The sequence below is a fragment of the Asterias amurensis genome, chromosome 7, assembly GCF_032118995.1.
Source record: "Asterias amurensis chromosome 7, ASM3211899v1".
Lineage (NCBI taxonomy): Eukaryota > Metazoa > Echinodermata > Asteroidea > Forcipulatida > Asteriidae > Asterias > Asterias amurensis.
The window spans coordinates 18,484,503-18,497,871 of NC_092654.1; positions in this window are offsets into that span (position 1 = coordinate 18,484,503).

The window sequence follows — 13,369 nt, forward strand, 5'->3', positions numbered from 1 at the left end:
CCTTTACACCTTTCCAGTTGTATACTTTCATTTTCTTCCTTTCTTCAATTTTTGTTTTTGACAAACCATTATTGTGATGACATCTTTGACTCGACATATGAATATCTCCAACCCTTTTCTTGACGTTCTATGATAAGGCGTATCAAAGGTGAAACCCGACACGATCGTAGCTTTTGGCTCTAATGCTAACTTGGGGCGTAAACACACTATAGTGACTCATACAAATCGAGCATTCAAAATATTGTTCCAATTTAGATCTTTAAGAAATTCTTGCTCAAATTCGTCTAAAAAGAACCGAACAGCATAGGGGGATTTTAAAAATCAACGAAGCAAAATTAAAAAAAATAATATTCAGGTGTTTTTTTTTTGTTAAATTTCATCATGTCAACAGAAGTTATGTATAATGTTATGTAATGAGTGGATTTGATTTTTGAAATGGTTTTTCATGGATGACTAAGAATAAATAAAGTTAATCAATACATGTCTAGAAAATAGTTTGCGTTAGCTAAAAATGTTTCCCTCTTTTATTAAATAGTTTTGTTTGGGGGTTTTGTTTTTATTCCTATTTTTTGCTACATGGTGGTATCAGACGTGCCTTATGCCAAAAACCAACACAAATCAAAAACATAAAACCACAGAACATCCTTCGCCACATAAACTCCACGTAAGAACAGAATCGATCATGAAATGGTCTCAGCAAAACAAAGGAGAGAGAGAGAAAAAAACATTCGCACAAATTAATACATCAATTAGGACTGAGGAGCTGCCACTGTGGTGCACTTTGGCTGCATCTTGAAGGACCGTGCATTTTCTATTTCCTATCATCACAAGACGCCGATGTTTCTTTCAAGGCAGCGGCGCGCAAAGCTCTGTCGTACACGCCGGAAAAAGTCCCCCGTGGTTTGTATCCAATCAGTAAAAGAGTCGACACACGTACATTCAGCATTTAGCATAAAATACATCCATTTGGCCAACAAGGCTGGCCGGAAGATATGACAGGGGCGGACTTGGGACGTGTTTACCCCCACTCGGGGTCATATTCCCCCCTTGGGCTGTTTTGGGAAGAGTTTTTTTTTATGCCTCGTCGTAAGCCCTGAAGAGGTAGAGATGGGCTACAGTATGGAAGTTAAGCTCACTCCAACCCTTATAGGCGTAACTAAACAGGGCCCAATTTCATGGCTCTGCTTACCGTAAGCACAGAATCGGTGCTTACGGAAGCAAGGAAGCAGGGAATTCTGTGCTTACGGAAGCGTATTTCACGGGTTATTAGCGGCGAATTTTGGCTTCTGCATGTGCGTGCTCCACGTTACGAGGCATTCTACGCTTACAAGGCTAGCGCAGAAATTCGGCGCTTGCACGTAAGCGGGGAATCGTGATCGTAAGCGCAGAATAAGCAGAGACATGAAATTGGGCCCTGGTCTGCATGCATTGGCTCATACCATGACGTGCTATAAATACGCAAAAACAAGGTCCTAACCTTTTCCTTTCGGAAACTGTGGTTGTACACGGCGTTTCTTAAAAGTATTGTTTGTCAGGAAGCATGTTTGCTTCCTGACTCAAAATAATTATTAGCAGAAAACCTCACTTGGTAACGTGTAATGGGGAGCTGTTGGTAGTATCAAACATTGTGAGAAACGGCTCCCTCTGAAGTAACGTAGTTTTCGAGAAATAAGTAACTTTCCACGGATTCGAGACCTCAGATTTAGAACAATTGAGGTCTCGAAATCAAGCATCTGAAACCACACAACTTCATGTGACAAGGGTGTTATTTCTTTCATTATTATCGCGCAATTTCAACGACCGATTGAGCTCAAATTTTCACAGGTTTGTTAATATTTTCTGCATATGTTGAGATACACCAAGTGAGAAGACTCGTCTTTGACTATTACCAATAGTGTCCAGTGTCTTTAAGCTTGTCTTTGGCCAATAACGCGTTAACATTCTGCTTTCCCCCTTATTGTTTTCCTTACGCTAATGTAAGTTATAAGTTAGTCCCTATTGTAACCTAGCAAGGACCGACAATAATTCCCGCAGCTTGCTTTCGTGGTTCATCAATATTGACAATAGAGGTGAAAGGCAATGAAAGAAACCCACTACGTCAATCTAAAGATGCATATTTTTTTACTGTCAGATAACTAAATTCACATGGAAAATGCTAGAGATATATAGTATACCTGTTTTAAATTTGTTTTTTAATTGATTTTTCTTTCTGTAGAAATAACAGCTTCCATATTTGCATTGCATATACCATTACCACCCTCATACAGCTCTGGTGAGATAATTCACCACGTTGCATGTTTCAACAGTCGTTGTGGCAGAACATGCAACACACAGATGACAGAAAAACACAATTTCTGTTAAATGTTCATCACATTATCATAGTTTTAAAAAAGTGCTGAAATTACCTCTGTCAGCTGTAGTATACACAATTTACTCGGTGTGATTATTATAGCGAGATAATCTAAATTAAAAGTACACAGCACTTCTGCCTGCACGAACCCCGCTCTTAATATTGTGACGTCACAAGTACATTAAGCCAAATTTCACATTAAATTTTTAGCAGACATTAGGGGGTTGGCGAAATTCGGAAAAAGAAGGAAAAACCATGACAAAAATAAAACCATGAAATCATGCACTGTCACTCCCTAATGACGTGCTTGGGTTTCAGCGACCTCGCGCACAGATAATGAATGTGAAAGTTCACTCATACTGTTATTGTAAGAAATGTAAAGGCGTCAGATGTCTTAATTATTGTTTCAGATGAAGTAATTTAAGTACGAGGGGAGGGTCGCTCAACCTTTATTGTAAAGATGATAATCATATTCCCAATCACTGATATGCGTCAGAAAGAATCATCTGTATTCGTTCAAAAGGTTTTTTTTTTAATCTCGCGCTTATGTGTTTGGTGTGTTTTTAAACATGCCATCACCGTATGTTTGTGTTCCCTGTCTACGCTTACCGTAACACACTAACACATCAGTAAGGGGCCTGACTATTCAGTTGAATAAAAATCAAATCGAACTCGTTTGAACACATTATGTCGGACCTACACTTATTAGTATAAATGTACCGAATTTAGGGGGGGGGTTATGTGTCAATATTAACACCGTGCTTCTTCTTTTTTAATATGCAAGGCAAAGTGTATAGCAATATAATTGGCCGAAATAATCCACAACTTTATATTGATTTCAAATGACTATTCTCATAGATTCGAAATAGTTACAACATTGTGTCCGTTTAAGGTAATGCACGAACAACAGAAATCTGCCAACGAGAAGTGATAGTTAACTAAAAACTAAAAATTAATTATTGTCGGCCATTCCAACAAGAAATCGCGCACATTAGCCGTGTGTAAACAATTTAGACGTACAAGCGTCTCATATGTATTTGGTATTTGTTTGTAACTCGGGACATGCACGTTGAAGGGAAAACGTGTTCAGTATCTTGTTACAAGACAAAACATTATGTGAAGAATTGCACTGTAACTTCACGCAGTAAATACAAACAAATTAGGCGCTAAAAGGCAGTGGACACTATTGGTAATTGTCAAAGACTAGCCTTCACAGTTGATGTATCTCAACAAAATTTGAGCTCAATCGGTAATGGAACTTGCGAGATAATAATGAAAGAAAAAAACCACCCTTGTCACACGAAGTTTTGTGCGTTTAGATGGTGGATTTCGAGACTTCAGGTTCTAAATCTGAGGTCTCGAAATCAAATTCGTGGAAAATTACTTCTTTCTCGAAAACTATGGCACTACAGAGGGAGCCGTTTCTCACAATGTTTTATACCATCAACCTCTCCCCATTACTCGTCACCAAGAAATGTTTTATGCTACCAATTGTTTTGAGTATCACTGCCTTTAATATGAACCGTTGCCTAATATAAATGTTGCCTTGTTAAAGCATAGAGGAAGGACAGCAGTGGACACTATTGGTAATTACTCAAAATCAAGCAGGTCTCGAAATCAAGCATCTGAAGGCACACATTTTCATGTGACAAGGGTGTGGGGTTTTTTCTTTCATTTTTATCCCGCAACTTCGACCACCAATTGAGCTCAACTTTTCACAGGTTTGTTATTTTATGCATATGTTGAGATACCCAAGTGAAAAGACTGGTCTTTTACAATTTTCAATAGTGTCCAGTGTCATGAAAAATAAATCATACATAAAAAATAATTATTTTGTAATCAAGAAGAAGATCAAGCATTTAGTGATCTACGCGTATTGTTGTTCTTTTCCGCCGAACTGTGATGACTGTGTTGTTTTTGGACGAGATATTTAACTTTAGTTTTGCGACGAACACAGTCGCTGTTTTTATACATAAATTGGATTGCATTTTCCCGCACCCTTGATAACTAACTCTCTCAAACACACAGTAAAACCGCTGATTAACAAAAGTGCGAGTTCTTATTCTTTTGTAAAACAAAACAACCTTGTGGGATTTATCTCCGTTGTTATATTACAAACGGCACATTGTATTGCACTGTGGTCCTATATCCGGACATACGAATTGCAAGCTGCGTTTCCATGGAAATACAATTTTCTGTTTTGTGTGTACTTGTGCATTACTATAATATGATTCTTGGCACTGTGTACGGCGGTGTATGAGCGGGACGAAAGAAGACGGTTTGAAAAGTTCGTTCGTATTGTGAATTTATTTCCAATCGTGTATTAACAAATTTCAAGGAATTTAAATGAGTTATTTTCGCTTCTAAATTATACACCAGAATAGATATAAGTGGATGGTTTAGAGATTGATGAACTGGCCAAATGAAACGTCTCGAAAGAAAATCACTGCATCACTGTCCTTTTCCAACGATCAGTCACCCGCGAGGGGCATATTGTTAAATTGACAATCTTATCACGTTCGTTTCCCATTAAGCCAATGGGCTTCAGTCGCTAACGACGCAAGATTTCCGCAGTTTCGAGTACAGATAGAAAGAGAAGAAGAGAAAAAACACTATGGCAACCCTTTTCAAAAATCAACATCGTGGAGTTATTTGCCGCTGAGGAAAAAAAGACTGCCTTTAGTCTGGCTGATGTGAGCTCTTCAGTCTGCTTTGTCGCACTTTTTTTTTCGTCGCGTTAATTTCACAGTTGTTTGCCAACGGGTCGATGTTACAAAGGGACACTTTACGCTTGTTACATTGTGGTATCGATAAAATGACATCTTATATTATGTTATTCCTGCCTTTACAAACGTTCATGCCGACACTATAATTTAAGTAGAAGACTTGGGACACATACATGAATTTATAAACATGAAGCTTCTACTCACAGTATAAATAATGTAGAATTTTCTGATTGCAATCTTACACTGTCTGATCACAATTGGTCATAACTGATTCATTACTATTGTCGAGTTTTTGATTTTTTTTTTTCTTCTTCTCATTGAACTCTAATGTATTGACGTTGAACTCAACAAAACACAAATTGATGTGCAATGATTTTGCATGGGTTTTGTAACTATGTGGCATTGTATTTACATTAATGGATGGTTTTTGATCTGATATTGACAATTTTTTGGGTTCGAGGGTGGTTTTATTGTATCTCTTATTTTTAGTTATGGCGCGCAGATACTACTTGCACTTAAGTTAAAAGTACATCTGCGTCAGGCTGACAATGTAAACTCGACGAGCAATACCTTTCATCGCTGCATGTACACATTATATTTCGGTTGGTACAAAAAAGTCTCTAAACCCTTTAGAACAATGTTACGGTTATTTAACATCATAGTTTGTTACATCACATCAAGACCTTGGCGTGATCCTCGCGGCCATCCCACGCGTCAAAGCTTAAACCCAAGACTTTATCAGAAATAATTATAAAAGATCACCACTGAACATTCACGGGGGGAACAGAAGACATGTAAAGAGCGTCCGATCATCCTGTAAGAGGTGGTGTGAGTCAACTGCCATCTGTGGCATCATCGCATTAAGACTGACCCAGGAAAATGAATTGGCGCTTTGTCCTTCGGGCTTTGATGCTATGGTTGAAACAGGCTTTTAACTACTTGTTATTTGAAAAAATACATCCATTCCAACAATACTCTCAACATTTTGACCATTTTGACAAAACGTACCAGCTGAATTCCAGGTCTTGTCCACCTTCAACATCTGTCAGAGTATATGGAGTTATTGTCATTAGGGAGGCGCGTGGGAGTTTAATTTTACTCTCGTTTGTTTGTGGTAAATAATGAGACAACATTTGAGTCGTTGTGTATCCGTCTGTTCATGCGGTAATGAACCCCACCGTCTTTTTTCAATGGCTGTTGTATAACTCATTCGTACATATTATTATGAACAATGAACAATAATAATTAGGTTATGTAACTTTAGTTCTTTAGCGAATTTTGCACTAACAAAATAGGCTTTACATTGGTGCCTTGTTCATAGGGCAAAACAAATTCCTGTCCATTTTGATTTGATCAACGTTTTGCTATGTATGGAATTTGATGTAGTTTTGATAATTCCAACATTGTTTAACTGGAAGGAAGCGTTTGAATTCTGTTTACCTTGCAACCAATGATCGGTAATTCATAAATGACGACACTAATGTGCATATTGATTGTATCTTAATCACAATGGTATTGTATTCAAATATTACTTTTAAGTATACGCCAAACAAATATATGTTATTGTTCCGAATAGAGCCGGTGAAGTTGTTTATTTAGTCCCGACGTTTCGACTATAATTTTCGTCAGTAGACACATACTGCCATTTGTTTTCATTTGGGTTCAAGGAATGCATCAACACCGAGTACCATAATATTCTTAAGATGCTTTTCTATCATAATCCATGTTATTACAGTAAGCACATTTTGTTATTAAAGCTCCTCCTTTTGTATATTAACCAAATAGGCTTTATACATACACGCTTCGGCCAAGTGGGACCGGACTAGAAACATCACGTACGGTCCAGCGTTTTTCCCGCGCTTTCTCTGAGGACCACGTGCCCTTGGCGTTTGGTCTGATGTCCGCGTAGACTACGAAAGGCAATAGTCTCCGATTACCACAATTTGTCACGCGCACAAAGTCGAGTTAGAACGTCGCATACAGAGATTACCCAACCTCCCCCTTCCCCCCCCCCCCAACACAAAAAAAGAAGGGAAAACCAAACACAATCCATCAAAGACTTGGTGTGCGTTTAAGGCAACGCTATCCAAAGACCTTGTGCACTTGACCTTAATCCGTATAATTCCTGACCAGTATCGCAATGCACGCATCCCCTGTTTCCCGTTTCCTTTATAGATTCTCTCCAGCGAACCTGCCGTCGATCCCCCGAACCGACCTTATGTGTTTTGTGTAATCTTTAACATCACTCACTTAAGTGTTCCCCGTGCAAACAAAGTTCTAGGTCAAAAAGCATTCAGCGAAGCTGTACCAATGACTTTTGGAACAATCCTCCTGCATTAGATAATCTGTTGATATATCTCGTAAAGCTTAAAAGACTCACTTCGTCCCACACTTCTGTGGAGGGGGGGGGGAGGGATTGTATCATGTGCGCTATGATCTTCATAGTTGTGTTATATTGCAGATGCACTTGGACAGACTATCTAATAAATGGAGCTCGTTTATGTACGAGTCAATTTTAAATTTACTTGAGACAGAGGACTAGTCTATCTTGTAATTAAATCAGCGGGTGAACGACCTTGCCCTGGCCACTCAAACTTTAAATTGAAGAGTGTTCTTCTAGAAATTTGGAGAAAAAAAAATGATTTTAACTAAATTCAAAAGCAGCGTAATTTAATTTAGATGTTAAGATAATGCAAAGGGTTTAGGCAGAAAATTTAAAATCGAGCAAGCATAATGAAGGTACGTTTTGCGGGTTGTGAACAAATTATACACCATTCTCACAGTTTTTACTCGACAAATGAAAAGGGCTGATAGCAGGCGTTTGACTGATATGATACTAGTGAGCACATTGCGAAGTATTTCCCGTCACTCTCGAAGGGGCTAGGCTATATGGTCAAGCCAATCAAACGATTGGACGGTGTCTCAATCAAGAAAACATAAATTTGCCAGTACCCCCTGGTTTTGCTTGAGGCAGTTACAATGTATTTATATATAGCATTTAATTATCAGAATGATAAGTGCTGCTGCAGCAGTTCTTATCGTGCTGTATTTACTGGTTACTACGTGTGGGCAAGTCCGCCGACGACCGATAACAAGTCACCAAAAGGCATGGTGATCTAATTTGGTGGGAGTTTCACTTTCTTCAATGAAACAGGCAGCTAGATTCGCCATGTTGATTTTTACTCTGAGAGGTCTTTGTTTCGCAACTTTACGGCTGCGAGTTTTGCCAGCCAGGTTTGCAAAAAGTGTGTATTAACAGGCGGCATAAAGTTACTGCAAAACCAGTTAATTTATCAATATTGCTTTCAAATTATAAATGTCCATATTAACTGATAAATACCACGACTGTCCAAGTTTAATTAGACCGGGCGAATTTCTGGCAAGCCAGTTTGTGGTGTTTTTTGGTACACAGTGCCTCTCATACAAAATGGTGGTGAACATTCGTTACAAAAAAAGGGACTATTGTGTAATTACAACCATACTGCACTGAAGTTAAAAGAGCATAAACTACCATGTCACCTTTTTCTACAGTCTAAATACTACATAGGCTTAACGGTAAAGGCGCAGACGGTTCAAAAACTGAGAAAATGTTCGCAGTTTGAGAGAAAGATAACTGATTTATAACACCGTCGTCAGCCATTTGACCATTGAGACTTGGTGAAAGCCCCCAAAGCTTTATAAACTGCGAGCGAGTAAATTGCCTAATAGGAAACTTATCAGATTAAAAAACCATGGTAACACTACTACCTAGCCTGGAGATCAGTTGATAACGTAGAGACCCGTGTCATTCATTACACACCTCCATGATTACACAACGTGGTATCCCCGGACAGGTTGTGGCAAACATAGTGGAGTTGAAGCTAGGCTGTAATGAAGTTCACGCGACACATATCAGTTTGTTGTGTGCATCACTGCGGCTTGCCCTGGGCGATTAAATCTCAAATCTGCTAAGAGGGAGTCTTCGGTTAATGCCCCCAAAATGTGCAGAAATCTTGCAACTCGTGAATAAAAGATAAAAAGGGCATTCAGTAACTGCCAATAAGGAGGGGTCCAATAAAACAACTAGCTTGTAATGAATCTTCGCAGAGTACAATGCCAGTGACGCACGGGACATTATCAGGTTGGGAAAGAGAGGTCGGGATGGTACCCAAAGGAAGTGCCCACCCCTTCAAACCCATTTTGTTAACTTTTTGTATGACATTCGCAATACACCCCCTTGGTCCACTTGATCCCGCAATAACCCCCCATTTTGTATAATATTTTGAAATTGTGTACAATAACCTGAAGAGGCATAGGCCTGAGCGCCAGGCCATCTCCAGTTCCCGCTCTTAGTAGCCTGCATCTGACGTCACACTTAGTGAAGAACGTCAGATACCTGCCTGACCGGATGCTGCAAAATTCACCTTCGACCTTGCCATCATTTTATACGAAGATTCGTACACATTGAATATAGCAACATTTACACGCATACGTCAAGCTTTCGAAAGTGCATGCTGAGAAACCCACCATCATCATCATCATAGCCGGCTTCCCGAGGTAGGTCCCGTAGATGGCTTCCCAACAATGAGTCTCCATAGGTCTATGTTCCTTGCTAGGTGTCCTGCTGCTGCCACAGATGGTATGTCAGCCTCTTCACAGAAGTGCTTTATGTCTTCCTGCCATCGTTTTCCTGGTCTTCCTCTGGGTCTGTTACCTGCAATATATGGCCTTCTAAATTTGGGGTATCGGCCACTGCTCATTTTGTTCACCTGCCCAAAATACTTGAATTTTGTTTTCCTAATTGAAGTTGGAAGATCATTACAGTGCAAAACCATCACCTCCGACCAATCAAAACGCAGATTTATGGAAAGCTTACGTCACTATACGTTTATCCAATACAATCATCGTATCCACTTTAGGCCACCAGTGTCCTCCTTTATCCTTGCAGATAAAGAAAGGGACTAAAGTATAACTCTGTTTCCAACCATAACGAAGTAATTTGGCATAATCCACTTATTGTTTACGTTTGCCCATTTTCGAAACCCTGGCTTCGTTTTATAGCTCCAGCTCCCGGCTCCTTGTTTTATGCCGTGTCCGGATTAATAGCGGCGAAGGCAATGTCTTATACGGCTATAGATTTCCACGTCATGCGTTTAAGTATGTAGCCTGGTTGGACCAATGAAGTAATTGGAACAATATTCCTCCTGCCATTAGGGAATCTGAATTAGTAAATCTGTATTTCTTACAAAGCTCTTAAATGTGCGATGATCTCTATGGAATAACGCCTAGCACTATAAATGTTTATGTTAACGTTTTTTCTGCTGAATGTCACTGCGCGTATTTTTCCTGCAAAGCCTTCAGTAGCTAAAACTCCTTTGGGGTTTGAGGTGATAAAGCTTCTGACTATTTTTCGATTCATACATAGAAAATCCTTTTTGACTTATTTTGTGGAAATTATAACATTCAACATAAGACCTGGGGGTTACCATGGCAACTGGTGAAGTCGATTACTTACGTAAGTCTGACATTTCGTACGTGTACTATAACCAAATCCGTTTAGAATGAGTGCAAACCTACAGCTGGGCCTATTGCATGAGTAAAGCATACAGTCAAGCATAAAGCAATTATGCTTACCAGAAAAGGGTAACCAAAATACGTAACAGCTGGGACTGGTCTCCTGCTAAATTCAAATTAATGATACAAAAATTGTGGGAAGAATCAGCCTTCGATAAAATAAAGAATGAAGTGGATCATTTCACTTTGCAGTAATGCTGTTAGGACAAAAAAGATTCAAGTTTTTATCCCCCAAATCTTAATCTGAGAAACAGATTATCCTCCTTGCATGTAACCGCTCCAGATTTTCGGCAATATCTCAGAAACATTATAGTTATACGACCTTTTGAAATGAATTTTTCTCACATTATGTTGATTGTAGGCCTATAAATATGACTACATTTATATAGGATGAAAACAATCGAATGGTGAAAACAAAACAAGGCTTCTAAGTCAAGTAAAACTTCATTAGGCCTATTTTGGCTACCCGGTATTTGTTTTCACTGTAGGCATTTTATTGGTACTTCGTGTGTTTTATTTAATACGACGGTACTAACCCCAATCAATAGACCTTTAACACTGAAAGCAAACAACAAGTTGTAATCACTGAGGTCAATTAAGTTGTAAAACAATGGATGAAGTTGTAAACATATTTTCGATATAGATATGCCCTAGAAAAGAACAGGCAAGCAACGGCTTCGAATCGTGGTTGCCAAGTGGATTGGCAAAATGCGTAGCATGTCCTGTACAGAAGATTTATCATTTTATTTACCCAAATTACTTTTTGTTTAATGGTCTGTCAAAGTTCATTTGGTCAAAACCGGCGGGTACATATAGGCCTGTAGAAAAGTATAGGTACTTGAGGTTCGCCAGTAATTATAGGGAAATATTCTCCTGAGACCGTGCGCCTCATTCATACAGTAGATTGTCTGAATTGGGAAAGTTACAAATAGACAAGGATGGGTGTAATTGCTTGAAAGGTTTTAAATAGCATCCGGGATCCATCAGAAGTTAATGGGTAACGTGCTGTGGATTCCTATAAGGGTTAGAGGTCAAACTGAAACCAATGTAAAGGTTTAGATATTGCGCTGTAAAAGCTAATTCGCCTATCACGAAAGAGGAGTTGTTTAAATGATTTATTGGTTTGCTGAGGCCGAAGTAGATTGAAACGAATAAATTAAACAATTTCTTTTTCTTATGATAAGTTACATGACGATAAATGGGTGCACAGATCTTTTGCCAACAATCGTGACCAAAAGCAAGCAAACAATGAGTCAAAACTTTGATTGAAATCCCTTAAAGATGGTGCACACTATTGGTAATTACTCAAAATAATTATTGGCATAAAACCTTATTACTTGATTACTTGAGTAATGGGAAGAGGTTGATAGTATAAAACATTGTGAGAAACGGCTCCCTCTGATGTAACTTAGCTTTCGAGAAGGAAGTAATTTTCCACGAATTTGATTTTGAGACCTCAGATTTAGAATTTGGGGTCTCGAAATCGAGCAACTGAAAGCACACAACTTCGTGTGACAAGGGGGTTTTTTTTTCCATTATTATCTCGCAACTTCGACGACCAATTGAGCTCAAATTTTAACAGGTTTGTTATTATATGCATATGTTGAAATACACGAAGTGAGAATACTGGTCTTTGACAATATTACCAAAAGTATCCAGTGTCTTTAATTGAATCAACAGAAAGCATTTTGAGAAGGAAAAAAATCGCCAGTTGCCGGAACATCGTGTTTTATCTGTTAACTCCCATCACTGACTATAGAAGATCAGTCAGCCTGTTGATGTGGATAGAGTTAGCCCCAAGTTCATCTGTCATCTGTCTTTTTTTTTTGTGCAAAAGTGTCACTAAGTTTATTTAAGGGCAAGATGTAAACATATTTTTATGCTAACCGTAATATAATATCTCTATTGTGTATGGAGTGATTTATATATCAACTCTCTCCCCAGTGTTTTTGTATACATATCAAAAGCTTACCATTTTAATCTTTTACATCAAGGATCACTGTGGCAACCATGCATTGACTTCCACAATGATATCAATTTTTAACAACTAAATATCTATACCATACTTGCCTAAAACAGTTGGTTCCCCGGTGATGGTTCAAGCAGGGCCGGGCAAACCGTTATCAACACCGAGGCCGTTGCCCCGCTTCAGCTGGCCGGCGTGTGAGCTAGTAAAGCGACCTCGCCTTCCCGGAGGTTTTAAGCCCCGTATCCGTGCCATCATCTAGCTTTCCAGGTCATGATTAAAATCTATAGGTGTCACTGTCTCTATGGTATGCAATCAATGGTAGCAACATTCATCCCTATTGCTCTATGATTCGACCATCAGATGGGGGAATGTTCAACTCAGATGTAGGCCCCAACAACAAACCCCCGACAATGCACACAACTCTGTATCAATACGTTGACTTGTCAATATTTATAGATCATGATGTTGAAATGTTCTATTTACATAAAGCTATGGCATAAGGAAGCCTAGAAACAAAACAAGATGTTTACTTAAAGACACATTTTGATGATTTTTCTTGGTTATTTTCCAATACAGATTACGCTATTCGTTGGTTGCTCCACCATCAACCCCTCTCTGAACCAACGCTTGAACACCATCTACCAAACCAATGCATGTAAGTTTAGATCATTCCTTTTTGATAGGCCAGTTGTGTAACCTAACAGCAAAGGCACTTGCACTAATTTTGTAGTATATCCCTTGGTCTAAGACCCCCAAAAGCAGGGTGGGTTC